At 41.0% G+C, this 20,876-nt stretch overlaps 1 protein-coding gene across 7 annotated transcripts in view; it reads right to left on the bottom strand.

Moving 5' to 3' along the window:
- The window catches only part of GREB1L (GREB1 like retinoic acid receptor coactivator), a 204,176-nt gene that overhangs the window by 141,513 nt on the left and 41,787 nt on the right, over nucleotides 1-20,876 (bottom strand). The window contains exon 1 of one of the 7 annotated variants that reach the window (XM_063130618.1): nucleotides 6,453-6,490. The exons of the other annotated variants lie outside the window; for them this stretch is intronic. The gene's annotated coding sequence lies outside the window, so the exon portion shown is untranslated. Of the gene's footprint in view, nucleotides 1-6,452; nucleotides 6,491-20,876 lie in introns of those variants that run through there. 7 annotated transcript variants of the gene reach the window in all.

Here is a 20,876-nt window from a genome sequence, read left to right as displayed (position 1 = left end):
TGGGAAGGAGAAGGTCAAAATCTGCACATCAGTTGTTTTACTAACCCTGGATAACTTTTGTCCCTGCCTTTTCTGTTTGAGTCAGCAGCCAATTGTTAAGCTTTCTATATCCAGCCGATGTTTACTGCCTTTGTAGACTTGGACAGCTGGCCCTGACCCTAGCTGTTGACAAGCAAAGCACCCCAGACTCAGAAAAGAGCTGGCACTCAAGAACTGCAGAAGGTCTATTGACTAAAGAAAGACTGAGCAAATGGATGCAGCCAAGTGCTGCTGTCCCCAGATGCCACAAGCTTGATTTATGAAACAACGGTACCTCCAGAGCCAATCACTGCTAAAGCTTTCCTGTGTCTCATGGTGCTTCTTAACCATCAATTCGTGTAAATGTGACCTAACATGCCCACTTTGACACATGTATATTTTAATTAAACTACTTCATGTTGAAAAAACAACCCAGCAACCTAAGTTATCTTTAGGCAACTCAGGCCTTAGCTAGACCTAAGGTTTATCCCGGGATCGTCCCGCGGACATCCCTGCCTGCTCCTGGGATCCCCTGTGTGACATTTACATGAACAGGGATGACCCAGGGACGATCCCAAGATAAACCTTCGGTCTAGCTAAGGCCTCAGTCAAAGGGTGCTCACTACCAAAAGTAGTGAGCTAAATAACAGTCAGCTTGATTTCACTAAATCTTTCCCAAATTGTGCTTTGAAATATGTAGATGAAGAACCCTGGAGGATCCGCTCATTGATTCCTGAGGCACTGAAACTTCTACATTATCTAGAAACCTAAAATTTGGTTCACATGTAGGCCTGCTTCACATGTAACACTAATTCACTGTTTTTTTCTCACAACTCTTTTTTGTTCTGTTTTTGTTATTATTCAAATAAAAAAAGGAAAACGGGGGGGAAACCACGAATTCATGAGTTGTTTAATCCATGGAGTTTGGGGGCTGCAGCAAAGCAACCAAGTGTGCTGTCTTTCATGCGCTCGCCACTTACACTTCGCATCTGCTTTGATAAAAACAACAACGTATCGCATCAAACAACCCAGGAACAGGCTATTTCTAAGTTGTTTATGAAAGCAGACGCAAAGTGGAAATGGGTTGGAAGCAGCATGTTTAACCCATAGTCAGTAATTTCCTGTAAAACGGGCTGTAGTCTTAAGACATTCTGACTGCTATACATAGCCAAAAATTGGACAATTGTACACCTCTCTCTTAAAGAAGGTTATGACATCCATTTCCCAAATAAATAACTTCAACACTATTTAGAAATCTGAAATTCACTACACACGCAGCCCAAGATATCCCCCATTACGAAATAGTCTGAAAGTGGGAAACATAAAGAATAGATTATTAGACAGCAGGAGTACAGTCGCACGTGAATGAGTCAAGAGAGATTTCCAGGAGCACCCAAAAAAATACGTGCATAAGTTGCAGAATGCACACTGATTTTATTAGAATAATTACTGTATTTCTTCGATTGTAAGACGCCATCGATTGTAAGATGCACACTAATTTCAGTACCACCAACAGAAAAAAAAACCTAAGACACACCCACGATTCTAAGACGCACCCCATTTTTAGAGATGTTTATATTGGGGGGAAAGTGTGTCTTAGAATCAAAGAAATAGGGTATATATATATTGCCGGGGTGGGTGGGGGGAGAGAATTCTGTCCAACGTAATGCATTCAAATATTAAATTAGTCTTTTAAACAAAACCCAGATAAGCAAACTGTTTGTTACATCATTGTAATTCATAGTCTCTGTTATGCCTGACTTAGGCCCAGCTCAGGAAGTCTGTGTATGTTTACTCAGAAGTAGGAAATAAATCTTGTTCCCCTGTACTGAATCTTTAAGATACCTCATTGCATATGGAGCCATGATATATCACCATATTGCTAAAGTGCTAAAGCATTAAAGGGTTAACGCCCTAAAGCATTTAAGGAGCTAAAACGCTTTAACCCTTTAGTGCTTTAGGGATATGGTGATATATTATGGTTCTGTATGCATAGGGATATGTTAAAGATTCACTGTAGGGGAGCAAGATTTATTTCTTACTTCCAAGTAAACATGTACTCTGTAAAGTGGGAGCTTTACAGAGACTCTCATCCAGCATTGGGATATGTTAAAGAGTCACTGCTTTAACACTTTAAGAGTTACACACTTTAGCAATATGGATATCTTGTTTCTGTGGAGAAAGACTAGCAAGCACACTTGTTGGTGGGATGTAGGAAGACTTCCAGACAAAAGGCTCTGTACCTTTTCCCTGGATATCTCATATCCCTTACAATACATTTTCTGTTCCTGAGCAAGGGAAAGAGAGGAACCGGGACCAAGATTCTCATATGTGGTCAATGAAGTTCATTTCGACTGACAGGACTCTGCCCACCCCACCCCAAACTGCAGCAGATTAGAATGCAGTGTGACTTATGAAAGCCATTGGTTTGGGAGGTGTATAGTCCGCTTTTTTCAGCTTAATGTGCTGCTGACCAACCAAAGCCAATTTCAAGAAAAAGCGAAGAAAAGCTGAAAGCGATTCCCAATGAGTTTCCGTGAAGATTCTCCTCAGGGTACACAAGCCTTCAGTTCTGGTCTATCCACTGCTGGAACAACACAGGTTTTTTTGTATCTAAGCTACACTTCCCATATTTCTGACTCTTGGTTTTGCCTAGACCCTGAGATTGTGCTCGTCTTCCTTGGCTTTTTTCCTTTGTATTTGAACCAGGTTGTGCTCAATGACCCTGTTAACAAGATCAAGCAGTGCAACCTGCAAAATACACAAGAGCTTGAAGTGTGTAACAGCCTTTTTCAAAACGAAATTAAATGCCCCAGACACAACCAATTAAGGGATTAAATATAAGGAAAACACTTCCTTTTATTATACATCTAAAATAGGGAAAAGAAACCAAATGCACAGTTACAAGATGGGGGATACTTGGCTCAGCAATACCAGTGAGAAGGATCTTGGAATTGTTGTGGATCACAAGCTGAATATGAGCCAACAGTGTGATATGGCTGCAAAAAAAAACACAAATGCTATGTTGGGCTGCATTAATAGAAGTATAGCTTTCAAATAGTGTGAGGTACTGGTTCCCCTCTATTCAGCACTGGTTAGGCCTCATCTTGAGTATTGCGTCCAGTTCTGGGCACCACACTTCAAGAAGGATGCAGACAAGATGAAGGGGGTTCAGAGGAGGGCGACCAGGATGATCAGGGGTCTGGAAACAAAGCCCTATGAAGAGAGACTGAAAGAACTGGGCATGTTTAGCCTGAAGAAGAGAAGATTGAGGGGAGATATGATAGCACTCTTCAAATACTTGAAAGGTTGTCACACAGAGGAGGGCCAGGATCTCTTCTCAATCATCCCAGAGTGCAGGACACAGAATAATGGACTCAAATTACAGGAAGCCAGATTCCAGCAGGACATCAAGAAAAACTTCCTGACTGTTAGAGCAGTACAACAATGGAACCAATGACCTAGGGAATGTGGCTCTACAACACTAGAGGTATTCAAGAGGCATCTGTCAGGTATGCTTTAAGATGGATGCCTGCATTGAGCAGGGGGTTGGATTCGATGGCCTTATAGGCCCCTTCCAACTCTACTATTCTATGATTATATGAAATAAATTATTATGGGTGCAATCCTGTGGTAAATTTAAGACAGATGGAGCACCTTAGGATTTGGCTTATGATGCATGTACCAGTACCACCATCAGGAACCATATGTCAGCATAACATCACAGATATGCCAGGTGAACATTATGCCAGCATTCTCCTACTGCCAGTGCAACAACACCAGCAGAGGGAACAAAAAGGAGCAGTGTTGAGGCATGCTGGGAGAGAAGTGAACTTATACCAAGTCTTGAAATTCCTAAACCTTGCTACAAGATCCTATACTGGCACACATTCAGTCCACCCTTTCACTGGGATTCTCATTTGAGGCTCTCCCCCAAGCACCCCCTCCTTCTGAGAGTGGTGACTGGAAAGAGCACCTTTAATTGATGACTCCCCCACTTTAGAACGGCCTACCTAAGGGAAGCTTGCCTGGTGCCTACACTAAAGTCATTTAGCCACCAGGCCAAAATGTTTTTATTTTCCCTGGGGTAAGGGGACATTTGTAGCGAACTTTACAGTAACCTCAGATTTATTTATTTTTTAAAAAAGTCAGCAGTTGAAGTTGAGCTAGTGCCATTTATTTGATAGTTTTATTGTTAAATGTCATCTGTCTTATAGTTTTATGTTGTATTTTTACCTTCTCGGGTTATTTGCCATTCTCAGCACTCTTGGAGATGAAAGTGAGGAATATACATTTAGTAAATAATAAAATGAATAATGCTACACTGGCAAAAAGAATTGGTGTAAGTGTAAGGAGGCTCAAAATACATTGCCTCCTCCTCACCTCCTCCTACTCTACCCACACCACTGCCATGCAGCATATGTTTCTGACTAAACCTGTGGTCAATCACTGCATACCACCAGTACTACATGAATTCTAGTGAGAGAGGAGAATCCAACAGTGTGTCCCATTCCCACCTGGAAATGGTTCCCATTGTTTGGGGGGAATAGGGCAGGTTGGCTCCGCCAACCTATCCTGATCCACAAAAGAGATTTTGCACTCATTTGGGGGCTTCTTCTGGGAAGCTTTAAATCTCCACTGCATAAACAGTGAGTCCTGACTGAGCAACAGAATCGGTGGGATACAAGGGAATCAGCAGAGGCATAAGCTCCCCATTGGATTCTGCCCAGAGAGCCCAATACTAAAATAAAAAGGTGTGAGGAATCATGGATCTATATCTCTCTGGCCTCATGGCGTTCACACAAGAGGAAGCTTTAGTGACGGAATTGGGAACTATGGAGAATAGACATTTTGCACAAAAAAGGGAGCATTTTGCACCAACATCTGGCTTCAGAAGAAATAGAGGAAAAGCACATTGCTAAATCCTCAATTCTCAGAACTTGTACAGGCATTGCTTCATAAAATTAATTATTAACATAATCCCACTTAAATTGAAACTGCCCAAAATTGTAATTAACTTTTTCAGCTGACTTCGCCTGAGAAGTACACACACGTGTGCACAATACAGAAACTTCCCAAATTAGCATAGTAATTTGAGCAAGTTAAAATTACTACATTTACAGTTGTCAGTGTCTTCACTTTTTTCTTAAAATTTAAACAATGGAACAGAAGGTTAGGCTATTGAGCTGTTGCAGACCTTTAGATGTTTGCAAGCATGCCATTAAAAATGTTTTCCAAGTGAAGCTTTGAACTTGTTTAAACGTAGCATTTAAACCTCAGTGTCTGCTATTTTGTTTTTGTTTTTTCCCTAATGAAATATTTCAGTTCAAATACTTTTGGCTCTTGGAAAACCTTTTGAGATATTTATACTGCAGTTAAAACTAAGATGGTGTACTTTGTTTACTAAATGCAAGCAAATTAAGGGTGCGATCCTATGCATGTTTAGACAGAAATAAGTCCAACACTCCCAGCAACCTGCCAAATCAGATCCTAATCTCGTGGAGGGATGGGGGAATTCCAATTCAAAATAGTCCAGAAAATCTGTATCAACTGATACAGGTATCCCACTTCAGAACTCCACACACAAATCTCCCAATATGAACTCTTACTCCACTACCCTAACCGGGGAAGTTAAAACAAAAGTACCCCATGTAGAAAGCCAGATTGGGGTGTGCGTGTGTGTGTGTGTGTGTGTGTGTGTGTGTGTGTGTGACCATGCTTAAATGTATGATTGTTGAACGCTTCCAGGTCTCTTCTCCCCACATTTCAGTATTGAAAATATTGGCGGGGTCATAAATTGCCTTGCCCAAGAATCTGCCTATGCAGCCCCTTAGGCCCAAGGTGGATGTTAAACAGAGTCTGGCAGAACCCCCCCAACCCCCCCCCACACACAAAGGGGGGATCTATTGGTACAAGAAATGACAAAAATAATAGTATTTAGGAACATACTGCCTTATGTCAGACCATTGGTCCAACTAGACAAGTATTGTCAATACTGACTGAGAGGAGATCTCTAGGGTTTCAGGTGAAATTCCTTTCCTGGCCCTATGTGGAGAAGCCAGGGATCAAACCTGGGACCTTCCGCATGCAAAATATATAACACTGAGCTATCTAATTTCATTTTCATTTCATTCGTATGCCACCTTTCCACAAAATATGCCCAAAGCAGCTCACAACACAACAAGTAATACAAGCACAAGAATGCATAACAAATTTTTTTTTGCCCCAGATGTTGTTTTTTGCCCTATTTTTGTGCCCCTTAATGAGTGCAACTCTCCTTTTCTTTTTTCTTCAACCTGTTCCAGGCATCTAGTCAGTGTAAAGTGACACCCATTTACCCACAGCAAGAAGGATCATTTAAAACTACAAAATCTGTTTTGAATCAGAAAGGAAGGCAATAGGAAAAAACAACATAGGGCTGTCCAGGTACTGACCTCTGTGTGTACGTGTCTCTGTGTCCCGTTTCACTGCCCCCACCCCTGCATGCACACAGAGCTAGCACTGTTGGTTATTGCACTCTTCAGAGTGATTTGGTAAAAAGCCAGTGCGCTGCCAATTACATTTCCACCGCAGTTAGTTTAACCTTTGAAACATGTCAGTCAGTGGACAGATCACCAGGTACGGTCAGCACAACCTTGCCCATGCCAGCATTCTGTCTGTTTGCTCAGAAAACAACTATGTGTTCAGCAACTCATTCCCTGTGAATTCAAAATGTACCCAGCAGATTGCAGTCAATTGCCATTCTTGCTGTAAGACATAGCAAGAAATTATCTTTCAAAGGTGCATATGCATTAAAGCCCTATCTCATTTTAAAAGGGCAGCCCTATATTCATGGATATTCAGGTCAAAGTTGATTGAATTAGCAAAACTTATTTTATGTATTTATTAAAATATTCACTGGACCAGGGGTTTCCCTTCAGATGTTTAGAATTACCATGGCCATCATCCCTGATCTTTGGCCATGCTGGTTGGGACCAATGGAAGTTGTAGTCCAAAACATGGAGAATACCAGGTTGCTTGCCCCGGTATTACATGTTCTTTGGCCTTTCTGGGTTAATACTTGTGGCAGCAAGTATTAACCCAGTATATATATATATATATATTTAAAAAGCAAGAACTTAACTTTTTGCACTCTCTCTCTCTCTCTCTCTCTCTCTATATATATATATATATATGATATATGATATTTGACTGATTTTTGTTATTGTTCTTTTAAAAAATACACACACACACTTCTGCACAGTGCAGAATTCTAAAATGGTACAGGTACAGTACAGAATTCAGGGTAATTGCAGCTCAGCCCCATCAGTTGACTTAGGATTTGGGCCCCAGAACACATATGCACATGTCTCATGAATCTTTTAATGGGTTTATTTGATTTCTATACAGCCCTTCAATACCAATGTTGTCAGCTGTGGTTTACACTAAAAAAAACACACCATAAAGTCATAGAAAATCAACAAACACCATAAAAAGAGCAAATAAAACAAAATATAGTGAGAGTTAATTCAGGTGGTGTATTAGTAGCCCTGTCCCATCATTGTACACTAACTATGCAATAACCTTCTTATGAGGAAGAGAGTGGGGCAAGCCTCTTGGCACAGTCTGCTTTTGCACATCTGTGCTGCTATTCCCACAATTTGTGGGGGGGGGAACATCTGCAGCAGGGAGGCTTTTCTACTTCAGTAGGCTCCCTGCGTGATTTACAGTCCAGAAAGAACTGGACTAAATTGCCAAGGGAGCCTACTTGAGGATTTTTTTTTTTTAAAGGCTCCTAGCTTCTCCTGAAATTCAGCCCACAACACGTGGGGGGGGGGGAGGCTTCAGAAAAAGCAATGGGGACATGCAGGAGGAGGCACTATCAACAAGCTCATCCTCATGTGATGGTTATTATGGGGTGGGGGACACACAACTGTGCTTTCCTGCTTACAGCTAGTGCTGAACAGAAGTGTAGATTTCACATATGAATTGCCCATTACAAATACATATGCATTTGTCAGAGCTCTGCACCCACGCAAGCTAAAACCATGAGCCGGTTTATACTTGACACAGATCAGGGAAAGATTTTGAAATATAGTTCTATCCCAAATTTCGGTCCATATCCATAAGGGACATTCAAGATGACTTATAATAACAGACAACAGAGATATGAAATGGCACACTAACCAACAGCAATCATCAATAAAACAGCAGCATTGTGGACTGCGACCCCAGTAGTAGTAAAGCAGAAGATGAATGAAAGAGTCTGGATTTCAAGCCACCGCTCAGGTCAAAACTCACTTAAAAACAATAGCATCTGGTGCCTTGAAAGAAGCTAGAGGGTAGCAGGGGCAACAAAATCCACAGCCAGGGTACCATGGTGGCTAAGGCCCTCTCATGTGTTTCCACTCAACATACTGTACTTTAGACAGTAGTGGGACCCAGAAACAGGCCTCACATGAGGATCCTATAGCTTGAAAATGGAAACACCTTAATTTCTTTGTCCTTCTGCTGCCATAATGTATGAGGTGGGACTTACAGATCCCACTGCAGATAGATCTGTGAGCTAGTACAAGGCTCAGAATGAACCAGATCCAAGAGTTGCATTTGACGTATTAATGCAGAAACCAGGAAAAAGACAGCATGTCACTCCTGATACTTTCCCTATGCCAATGTAATGAATTATTTGTCTTCATTGGTTAAAAAGAAAAATGCTAAGGTTCTTAGCACCTATGGATCTGTTCAGAACTTGCAGGGAAGTTCTCACTCACTTGTTCTTGTGCTTATTCAGACAGGTTCAAATTGGGACAAAGACAACTCCTCTGGGAATGAGCTAAGAATACATGGACCACTCCCACCCACCCCCAAAAGCAGGAAAACAAAGCAAAACAAATTCTTCTTCTAGGTTTCAAACATCCAGAGCTTCTGAAACACTTGAGCTTCCATGCTTCACCTCAAATGTGTGTCTTTAAAGTTTTACCACTGTTTCCCCTGTGCAAATTAAGAAAAGAAGGGAACCAAATACTATCAAAGTACACAGCACTTTACAGAACAGCAAACATTTATTTGTCCATCTAGTGCAGCATTGCCTACTCTCATTGGCAGCAACTTTCCAAGGATTCAGGCATTTTTAAATACTTTTAAATGGAAATACCAGGGATTCAAACTGGGACCTTCTGCATGCAAAGCATGTACTCAGTCAATGAGCTCTGGCCTTCCCTTATTGTATGTTCAGTATCTGTAGGGGATGAGTACCATGTTTGTGATAGGAACACAAATCTAAAATCTGGGTGGGTGGGTGGAGAAAAGCAGCTGACAGGGAACAAATAGTTAAAGAGAAGGTCATCTAAATAAAGTGTTCAGACCAGTCTGACAATGGTCTTCATGTTTGCAAAAAAGATTCCATGTTTCTGTGTCTAATCCCAGAAATGTGGTTTATCAGTTTTGTAGAAGAGTGTCAAATATGTTTAGTTGTTGATGGATAAAAAGGCAGAAGGCAAAAATAGAAATAAATTTAAAATATAGTTTTATTTCTTACAGTATAAAATCCAATGTATCTAAAAGTTTTCAGGCCACAAGTTGGCCAAGACCCAAGATAATATCTTTCTTATGTATTAAAGGCCCACGAGACAGAACATGGAAGGCTCAAGTAGTACTGATTTATTAAAAGTTGGAGAGTGGAAGAAATCAAGCACAGCTGCAGTACACTACTTCTTCCAACTTGCATGATGTATATTTAAAGTTAAATAAAAAATGGGTATATATTTAAAATGTGTTACTTTTTGGTAATATTTCAGGCCTCACTAATATGTGTAAATGTTATTGCCTTGTAAAAAATGAAACAATGAGAAATAGAGTGTTAGGGGGGAAATTCCAAATGCCTTGCAAGATCATTATAAGATTCATCAAGAAAGTTATCAATGTTCTTTTTTGCATGTTTCTGAAGATTATACACTGAATACTTGCAGTAGATTGTTCTCATTAAGCTTGGAAGTGTGTGTTTGAAAACAGACACGATGTACTTGAGATGAAGAGCGCAGGGAGTGCTGTATGCTCTTCAGAACTGGAAGGAGGTGAACATGAGGTCAGTTCAACAGAAATAATTCATTGTTTTCTGGGAAGAATCTACATTTTCGCTGAGCTTGAATGTCGATAAGAAAAAATATCCAAAATACTTATTTTTAAAATATGAGGTCTGGTACAGCAATTTCTTCTGATTTGTTTCTTTTTTAAAAAAAGCTGCACTCATTGCTGAGTTTTTGTTCACTTTATCCCAGATTGTAAATAATATTTCTACCTGGCTAAGTATGTTCTATCATTAATTTTGCTTGTTGACCTTCCCCCTTCTCCTTTTCCCCCAATCCATAGTCTAAAGGCTGATCATGGGGCAAACCTAGAGTCCTGTTAAGGACTCAATGCCTCTAGAGATGCCTGGACAAAAAGTGCTCAGGAGAGGTCCTTAGAATCAGGCACATATTGCAGATACTTTGAACAGTCACTAGTTGACCGGAGCAATGCCATGGATGTACTCTGACAATCCCAAAGCATGGCTAGAATGACAGTCAAGTCTTTCAAGTCTTTTCCTTTGCAAAGTCAGTCCTGTCACAAATCAGAAGGATGACATCCTAGTCGATCAAAGTGGGTGAAACGCTGCTGGGTGGCATGAGCACAATTAATCTTTGGCAGCCTTGACAAAGAAGTTCCTTGAGAGAAGAGTTTTCCGATTTCCTCTCAGGACAAGAGATTGTTTTGATCCATCATTCCCCACTTCCTGATCTCTTCTTGCTGACTATCAACATCAGTAAAACTGCCTATCGGTTGAGACAGCAGGAGGGGAAAGCCTAAATGATGGATGGAGCATTTGTCCTCTTCCATTACTATTTAAGTGTAAGAATCTATTGTCAGAAACTTACTTTACAGCAGTTAAACAAATATAATGGTGACCCAATCAACCATTGTGCTCCTAGAGTTGACCTAAAAGCACTGAGAGAGGTTAGCTAATTACACTAAGTCAGATCTTAAAACTAGTTGAGTTTTATTGACGGGAAACTTTGAACATATGCATGTTGGAAAAGGATTATATATTTGTGTTGAATATAAATGCACACACATACTTCTTACACTGATAACAATGGCGTCCAGTATCCACCTGAACAGCATACCCTGCACCAAATCATACCACCTCAGTATTAAAAACTCCATTGAGTTAGGTTTTTTTAAAAAGTTAAAAATGCACAATTTGACAAATTAGTGGAGTGATGTTGGCAGTGGGAAGACTGATAAAGAAAAAACTGAGGAGAAATAAAGCAACAGAGAGCTTCAGCTATTGCGCGGTATAAAAATGTAATAAATAAATAAATAAATAAATAAACAAACAGGTGTGGCAGGCACATATATTATTACCTCTTCTGCATTAAAGTCAAAATATTCTTTGCGCACTTGATTTCCTGGCCACTCTCCATAAAAGGGAATGTACAGAGTGCTGGACTAGATGGACTCTTGGTCTGATCCAGCATGGCACTTATGTTCTTATGTACTTCAGATACATTTAAAATGACTAGGGTCTCATCTACACCAAGCAGGATATAGAGATATGAAAGTGGTACATAAAAGGCAGGAGCCACACTACTGCTTTATAGTGGTATTGAAGTGCACTGACAAGTGCAGGGGCCCATTGACATATAACATATACCGCTTTCAAGCCGCTATATCCTGCTTGGTGTAGATGTGTCATGGGCCCCAACAGTTGTCCGTGCACTTCAGTACCACTATAAAGCAGTAGTGTAGATCCTGCAGTGCACTTCAATATTGCTATAAAGCAGTAGTGTGGCTCCTGCCTTTTATTTATTTATTATTTATTTATTAATTACATTTCTATACCGCCCAATAGCTGGAGCTCTCTGGGCGGTTCACAAAAATTTAAAACATTCACAGTATAAAACAACAGTATAAAACCCTAATACAAAATACAATTTAAAAGCTCAACCAGATAAAAACAGCAGCAATGCAAAATTATATCCCACTTTCATAGAGGAAGATCCTGCTTGGTGTAGATGACCCCATCGTCTGTCAGAAAGTGATGTGGCATCGATCCAAAGGGAGAGGCAGGTAAGAATTATTATTATTATTATTATTATTATTATCATCATCATCATCTTAGAGATGAACTAGCTCATTATGGGCAGATGTTTTCATAGGCAACAACCTACTGAATGGGAGGCTTCATCAACTGATAAAATAGACTTCCACTGAAAGCACATGCCACAATAAGCTAGTTACAACCTAATCCTATTCAGAATTAGACAAACCTAAACCCATTTAAATCAATGTGCAGAACAACATTTAACTCTGCATAGGGGCAATATTGCACATGTACTCTCCCCTTGCACTGTGGCAGGCCTGTTATCTAGATGGTCCCTCTTCTTCCACATACCTTTAATTTTTGTGAACCGCCCAGAGAGCTTCGGCTATTGGGCGGTATAAAAATGTAATAAATAAATAAATAAATAAATAAATAAAATACCTTCCTTCCTTTACCAAAGCATTTGCCAGAACACACTTCAACAATGGAAATGACGGTGCAGCTATCATCTCTCCAACACAATGTTTACAGTACTTTTGTAAATTACCCTGGAAATATAATTGGGGAGAATACCCAAACAGGGCTTCATATTGCAAGCCTTATGCAATATTAACATTTCCAGGAATGGCAAGGCAGTCATTTTAGATCATGAGATATTAAAAACTAGTATACTTTGCTTGAAGAAAACTCTATATCAGTGTCAATGCCAAGGCAGTACTTAGTTTGGCTTTGAATAAGAATAGTGCTTAAGTGAAAATAAATATTTTTATTCTAAATATGATTAAATGTGGTTTGCGCTGAATTATGAATAGTAATTTCACTACATACAAAGGAACCAATATGAACTAAGGCAGGATCTACACTACTGCTTTAAAGCGCTTTATAACAGTTTTGACAACGGCTGGGGCCCAGGAAACACTCCATATACAGTTGTCAAAATTGTTATAAAGCGCTTTAAAGCAGCACTGTAGATCCAGCCTAAGTCATCTTAAGCATAAGTCTTGCTCTTCTTGGCTAATTAGACAGTCAGAATAAGGTAGAGGAGGTTGTGAAATCTTCCTTCAGGGACAAGTTAGACATTGTACTCTTGAAGCAGGTTGTAGTGAAACAGTTTCGGGGGAGTGGGGAAGACCCTTCCTTAGACACAGTGATTTGAATAACTATGAGCTGGCCCCTAACAACTTCTCTTTTAGGGCATGGTGTTTTTAAGTGTGTGGTGATAGTTCCGCTTCAAGATTTCCTGGATGATAATACCTGACTAGAAAACATATCAATCTGGTTTTTGAGTTGGGTTTGGAACTGTCTGTCTTAATCACCATGGTAAATGATGTATGTCAAGAAACTGACAAGAGAAGTGTAACTATTGATTTTCCTGAATTTCTCAGTGTCTTTCATGGCGCCCTATTGAGTCCTTTGTTGGAATGGGAAAAGAAAATATCAGCTCAGTTTGGAACAACACGATAAGCCACTATGGCCTAATTCACCTGCGGGCCACTGTGGGATGTACCGGTTTCCATTTTGAATATGCAAGCTGTGGAGGGGGTGAAACTTGGCTTATGTTGTGTGAAATGGGGAGGCAGGAGTTATGCAAGGCTTAAACAATATTATTATTATTATTATTATTATTATTATTATTATTATTATTATTATTATAAATTTATTATCTGCCTCTCCCTCTGGATCGAGGCGGGGACAACACCAAGCACAATATAATACGAAAAAAATAGTTAAAAGAGTATATAAAACCAATACAATATTGAAATAACAATCACAGCATCTTAAAAATTTTAGGTTCAAAATTCATCCGGGTAGGCCTGCCGGAAGAGACTAGTCTTTACAGCTGTCTTAAACTCTGAGAGAGTTTTAAGCTGATGAATCTCCTCCGGCAGGCCATTCCACAGTCTGGGGGCAGCAGAAGAAAAGGTCCTCTGGGTAACAGTTGCTAGCCTAGTTGTGACTGACTCGAGTAAACCCTTCCCAGAGGACCTGAGTGTGTGGGGCGGATGGTATGGGAGAAGGCGATCCTGCAGGTAACCTGGACCCAAGCCATGTACGGTTTTAATGGTAATAACCAACACTTTACACTTCACCTGGAAACTAATTGGCAGCCAGTGAAGTGATTTTAAAGTTGGTGTAATATGGTCACCCTTAGGTGTACTGGTGACCAACCTGGCTGCCATATTTTGAACTAGTTGAAGTTTCCAGACTTGGCACAAAGCCCCATGTAGAGCACACCGTAGAAGTCAAGCCTCGAAGTTACCAGTGTGTGCACGACCGTCTTTAGGTCTTCCAACTCTAGGAAGGGGCACAGCTGGCGTATCAGCCGAAGCTGATAGTAGGCACTCCTGAACAACCTTCAGATAAACTCTGTCCTTCCATACTCAAAATGGTGGCCAGCACACAACCCGCAGGTGAATGAACCCACCATTGTAGCTTACCATGACATGCAAACCAATTCTCTGTTGTGATCTGGCCCTTAAAGACATGCAGGTCTTACAGCAGGGTGGACAACCTGTGGCCCTGCAGATGTTGTTGGACTCTTATGAGCACTAGCCAACATAGCCAATAGTGAGGGATGATGGGAATTGCTGTCAATAACATCTGGAGAGTCACAAATTGCTCGCTGCTGCTCTATTCCATGGCCATTTGGCTGTGCCATGAAACCACTAAGGGCTCATCTACACCAAGCAGGATATTCCACTATGAAAGCGGTATGGAAGTGGTATATAAAAGGCAGGAGCCACACTACTGCTTTATAGTGGTATTGAAGTGCGCTGACAACTGTTGGGGCCCATTGACACTTACCATATATACCACTTTCATAGGGTTATATCCTGTTTGGTGTAGATGTGTCACGGGCACCAACTGTTGTCAGTGCACTTCAGTACCATTATAAAGCAGTAGTGTAGATCTTGCAGTGCACTTCAATACCACTATAAAGCAGTAGTGTGGCTCCTGCCTTTTATATACCACTTTCATACCACTTTGATAGTGGAATATCCAGCTTGGTGTAGATGAGCCCCATGTGATAATACTCAACCTTGGTTTTTCCTTTCTATCTAGTTCTAGGGTGACAATTAAGGTTCTGAACCAATGCTTGGGATCAGTGATGGACTGGATGAAGGAGAATAAATGGAAGCTTAATCCAGACAAGAAAGGAGTTGTTTATGGTTCAGGAACTGGATAATATGGAAGCCAGCTTTTCCTCAACGGATAATACAGGACTATGTTTATAAACTTTTCTTGGTAGGACTCCACTCACCCATAATAATCAGGTTCATATTTTGGGAGTGCTCTCACATGCTCAGGTGGTGCCTGTGGCTAAGAGTCATTTTGCCAGTTTAGCCTGGAATACCAGCTAACCCTTTCCTAAAGGAAATGATACCTCTCATTCATGGCTTAGTAACATTCATCTTAAGACTACAGCAATGCATTTCATCTGTGGCTGACTTTGAAAAGTGTTTGGAAACTTCAAATGGCTTAAACTGCAGTTGCCAGAAGGCCCATTCTGCCATGCCCGGCAAAGCCTGGGCGTGGGGAGGGATTTGTGGGCGGGGCTAGGAAGAGACGGGGCCATCCTGATGACGCTGGCTGTTGCGTCACCAGGGTTGGGAGAGGTTTAGTCCTGTAAAAGGATGTGTCTTACCCCTCCCAACCCCTCTTGCTTCGGCTGCTTCTCCGAGGACAAGCTGCTACGGAGACAAGCTTCTCCTCACGCATAGGAAGCCCGCGCCAATTCAACGATTCTGCTAAGGGCTTCGGCCCTCAGGTTTGGAGTAGGAGGGAGGGATTGTTGAGCATCTATCGGGACGGCCATGTAAGTTTGGCATTGTTCCATCTACAACATTGGCTCCCAATTTTTTTCCAGGTGGAATTCAAAGTGCTTAAGCCCTAAAGGGTGTGAGGCCAGGATCTCTCAAGGACTCCTTTCTCCTATATGAACACATAAGGTAGGAAACTGAACTCACTCAGGTGGTCACCAGACGCCCATTATGTTCCTACAGCAGTTGAGAAGGTTCCTTCTCAAAGAATCACCTAGATTATGGAAGTGAGATTCTTCTTCTGGTTTCCTCTTTGAGAATTTCAGGAAGGTAGATAGAAGATGTTCAACTATTTATATTTCATTGTTATTAGTTCTGTGCTGTTTTGTGCTATTACGCTGGTTTTTAACACTATTTTCTTCTTATTCTTGTTTACTTTATCTGATGTTGAATGTTTTGCAGGTTAGCTGTGTTCAGCATTAGAAAACGTAGGCCAATATACCTTGTGAGCTGACCAATCAGAATATTTTAAATAAAAAGGTGCTGCATTACATTGATCCACAATGCATTGCTCATTCTGGTCATGGTGGCTGATGGGTGTGGGGTGCTGTATGCACGTTCAATCAGGATGGTCCTCGTGATGCATTTGAAAAATGTTCTAAGGAAAAGGTACCCCAGCAATATAAATCAGTACCCTTTGTTCTTTTGTACATGAACAAATAGGAAAAAAGAAATCACGTTGTAGGTGTTCTAGTTTCTTATTATACACTTATTATGAAAGTATGGCTTTTATATTCATTCTTTCTTTCAGAATCAAACCATCCCAAAACAGAGATGAGGCAGAGGTCACATGTACCTAATCTCTCCCGCTAGCAGGGAAAGAAAGGACATGTTTCAGTTTTCAGTGACCTGGATCCAGGAAAGGGTAGACTACAGTCTTTAGAGAGTTGTTACCAGCATGCCTGGGAACAGCAGCAAAAGGTTATGGCAGCCTGCATACTCTTTTGTTGAGACTGCCAAGAAAATCAGGCCCATGCAAGATATGAGAACTCAGTGAACTATTTGAGTTTATCTGTACCACTATAACCTTGACTATTTAGTTTCAGACTTGAATCATAAAAATATTTGTTTCCCTGCCTGCTTTTGAATGTTCTGCAGGTTAGCCTTCTCCCAGAAATAATAAAAAAGCAGGCCAGCAAAACCTCGTAAAAGCAGGATTAAGCTGGTTGTCTGCCCTATATCCTGAAAGGTTTTGATTCTCCCCAAAACGTTTTTGTTTTGTGCAGGGTCTGTTTAAAAGGCACTGGCTTCCCAAGGAGGGCTGGGGGATCCCCATGAAAACCACGAGTGTGGTCTGGGGGTCCTGCATATTTGCAGAGGGATTCTGAGGGTTTCAGTCTGCACCAAGAGCCATCTATGCTGTAAGCAGTACAAGAGCCTGAACTCACTCATCCACTGCTTCAAGCATGACTGACACTTCTTGAATTGGGCCACTACCGCCTGCCTGCATAGTTGAGTCAGTCCTGTTCTTTTTAGGAATTACGATAAGCCTAATTCTAAACTCTCTAGCTACTACATCTCCTGATCAAGCTATCCCTGACCACTGAAGGTGACATTTATTTATTTATATTTATTTATTAAATTTATATACCACCCCATAGCCGAAGCTCTCTGGGTGGTTTACAAAATTAATTAATTAAAGAAACAGCACACTTTGGCAACAACAACTGCTTTAAAATGTTTGAAGTGTTAAACACTGCTGTTTATTGATGCAGTGAAGAACAATTACATCTAAAGCTCCCACATGCATGGATACTGAAGAGGATAGAACAGTCAACACTGCAGAACTGCTATTACAGCTGACATTACCTTAGCAACCAGGGAGCCATTGCAATGTATGCCCTTCCCACACTGCTCTGATAAGTTGGAAAATCTAGGCCACTCTTACCCAATCTGATGGGAGTTGAAGTCCAAAACATCAAGAGGGCACCAGGTTGGGGAAAGCTGATCCAGACCATGTTGGATGATGTGGCTCCTTCCCACAGCAGCAGCAGCAGCAGCCCTTCTGAGAAGTGGAGCAAAGCCAGCATGGGAAGGAGTCATGAAGGGGAGGGGGGTCCTTCCATATCTGTGGGATTACCAGCGCTTCATGGTTCCCACACCACTAAGGGAGAGGTAGAAGGAATGCACATAAACTCTTAGGGCCAAACTGTGTGCATTTTATAAACAAAATAGCAGCCACAGGAGAGCTGTTCTGGATCTGGACTGTAGTAGTGCAAGTGGAGGGAGTTGCAATCCCAACGAAAAGCTCCCTCCTCTCAAAGTGATATTTGCCCAGGGAGGAAAGCTGCTTCTGGGACTGTCATTTAAAATGCACGTAACTCAAAAATGTGAAGATCCATTTAACATAACATGCGATTTGGCTCTTAGGATATGCTTGCTTAACCTAGAGAAGAGATAATAGAATCACAGATGCAGTTTTCAAGACACATAATCATAGAATCATAGAATAGTAGAGTTGGAAGGGGCCTACAAGGCCAACGAGTCCAACACCCTGCTCAATGTGGGAATCCACCTTAAAGCATCCCTGACTGACGGCTGAACAGCTGCGTCTTGAATGACTTTAGTGTGGGAGAGCCTACTACCTCCCTAGTTCATTTGTTCCATTGTTTTACTGCTCCAACACTCAAGAAGGTTTTCCTGATGTCCAGCTGGAATCTAGCTTCCTGTAACTTGAGCCTATTAGTCTCTGTACTGCACTCTAGGGTGATCAAAAGAAGATCCTGGCCCTCCTGTGTGTGACAACCTTTCAAGTATTTGAAGAATGCTATCATGTCTCCCCTTAGCCTTCTCTTCTCAAGGCTAAACATGCCCAGCTCTTTCACTCTCTCCTCATAGGGCTTCATTTCCAAACCCCTGAACATCCTCATTGCCCTCCTCTGAACCCCCTCCAGCTTGAATGCATCCTTCTTGAAGTGTGATGCCCAGAAGTGGACGCAATACTTAAGATGAGGCCTAACCAATGCTGAATAGAGGGGAACCAGTACTTAGCGCCATTTAGAAGCTATACTTCTATTAATGCAGGCCAAAATAGCATTTGCTTTCTTTGTAACCACATCACACTGTAGGCTCATATTTAGCTTGTGATCTACAACAATTCCAAGATCCTTCTCGTTTGTAGTATTGCTGAGCCAAGTATTTCCCATCTTGTAACTGTGCATTTTGTTTCTTTTTCCTAGGTGTAGAATTTGGCATTTATCCCTATTAAATTTTGTTCTGTTCTTTTCAGCCCAGTGCTCCAGCCTATCAAGATCACTTTGAAGTTTGCTTCTGTCTTCCAGGGTATTAGCTATCCCACCCAATTTTGTGTCAACTGCAAATTTGATAAGCATTTCCTGCAACTCCTCGTCCAAATCATTAATAAAAATGTTGAAGAGCACTGGGCCCAGGACTGATCCCTGTGGTACCCCATTCGTTACCTCCCCCCAGTTTGAGAAGGTACCGTTGATTTGCACTCTTTGAGTCTGATTCTGTAGCCAAGTGATCCACCTAAAAGTTGTTCCATCTAGCCTACTTTTAGCTAGTTTGCTGATCAAAATGTCATTTGGTACTTTGTCAAAAGCTTTGCTGAAGTCAAGTTATATTATGCCCACAGCATTCCCACAGTCCACAAGGGAGGTTACCTGATGAAAGAATGAGATCAGATTAGTCTGGCAGGATTTGTTCTTGACAAATCCATGCTGGATTCTGGTAATCACCGCATTGTTTTTAAGGTGCTTACAGATTGACTTTTTTTATCATCTGCTCCAAAAAATTCCCAAGGTTGGATGTCAGACTAATTGGTCTATAATTCCCAGGTTCGTCCTTTTTGACCTTTTTGAAGATAGGGACAACAGTCATCCAGCACTTCACCCATCTTCCATGATTTTACAAAGATAGTACTTCTGGGAGTTCTTCTGTCAGCTCCTTTATTACTCTAGGATGCAGTTCATCAGGCCCTGGAGATTTGAACTCGTTCAAAAAAATTAGGTGTTCCTTGATCAAATAAAATTGCTTAGGATTAATTCTAAAATGGTAATGGACTTGCACTTACATACAGGAATGCAATAGCTAATACAGACCATAATGTTTGCATAACATTATGAAGCAACAACACAAGCAACATAAATTATGATGCAACACAAGCAACATAAATTATGATGCATTCATTACAACACAAGCAACATAAATTTTTATGTATTCATTACACAACTCAGCACTTCCCTCAGCAAAGTGGTGAAATTCATACAATGGAAAGAAATGCAAATCCAATGTAATATATACTTCTGTTTTATCTTGGTATAGCTTCCTACATTTCAGCTGTGTACTAAAAGACTGCATCCAAACAAAAAGAGGCTACAAAGCAGACATGTCCTAAAACTAAGTTCTCCTTCGCAAGATCTTAGGAACCTTGGTCATCTTCAATATCATTGAAGAATATGAGCAATTTCATTTTTCATTGGCTGTTTGCAGAATTTGCTACCACGAGCAACACTAATTCGCCAATATTGTCACCTTTGTAGAAGACATTTAGAAATCCTGTCTGGTAAAATGGCCAGATAGAGGACTACTATTCCTATTTTGATTTTTCTTTGCTCTACTTCCAGTTCCGCAGGACACAACCATAAAGGGGTTGGACAAAGCACACATCTGTAGCGTTTATTTTCCATCTGGAAACCAGGTTGAGGGGGAAAGCAGCAAGCAAGTGAAGAGTTACATGCCCCCTTTCTGGATACAGCTTCCCCCCCTCCCCCGCTCCCGCCCTCAGATGGGTGGGTGGCGTCTGGGCTTTGAAGAACAGTGGAGATACAAGTAGTTCTACCCTTATTTGAAAAAACAAACAAACAAACAAAGGCAATGAAACACTGTCACATATCTGCAGTTTGAATCAAGGCCACTGAAGTTCACAAGTATTCTACATCACTGGTATACGCTGAAAGTATGATTGTCCATATCTTTAAACGAAAGTACTATCAACCCATAGGAGTTTCAGACCA

Source organism: Elgaria multicarinata, chromosome 7 (assembly GCF_023053635.1).
Source record: "Elgaria multicarinata webbii isolate HBS135686 ecotype San Diego chromosome 7, rElgMul1.1.pri, whole genome shotgun sequence".
Taxonomy (NCBI): Eukaryota; Metazoa; Chordata; class Lepidosauria; order Squamata; family Anguidae; genus Elgaria; species Elgaria multicarinata.
The sequence above is the reverse complement of the archived record's forward strand: the minus strand, read 5'-3'. Positions and strand labels throughout refer to the sequence as shown.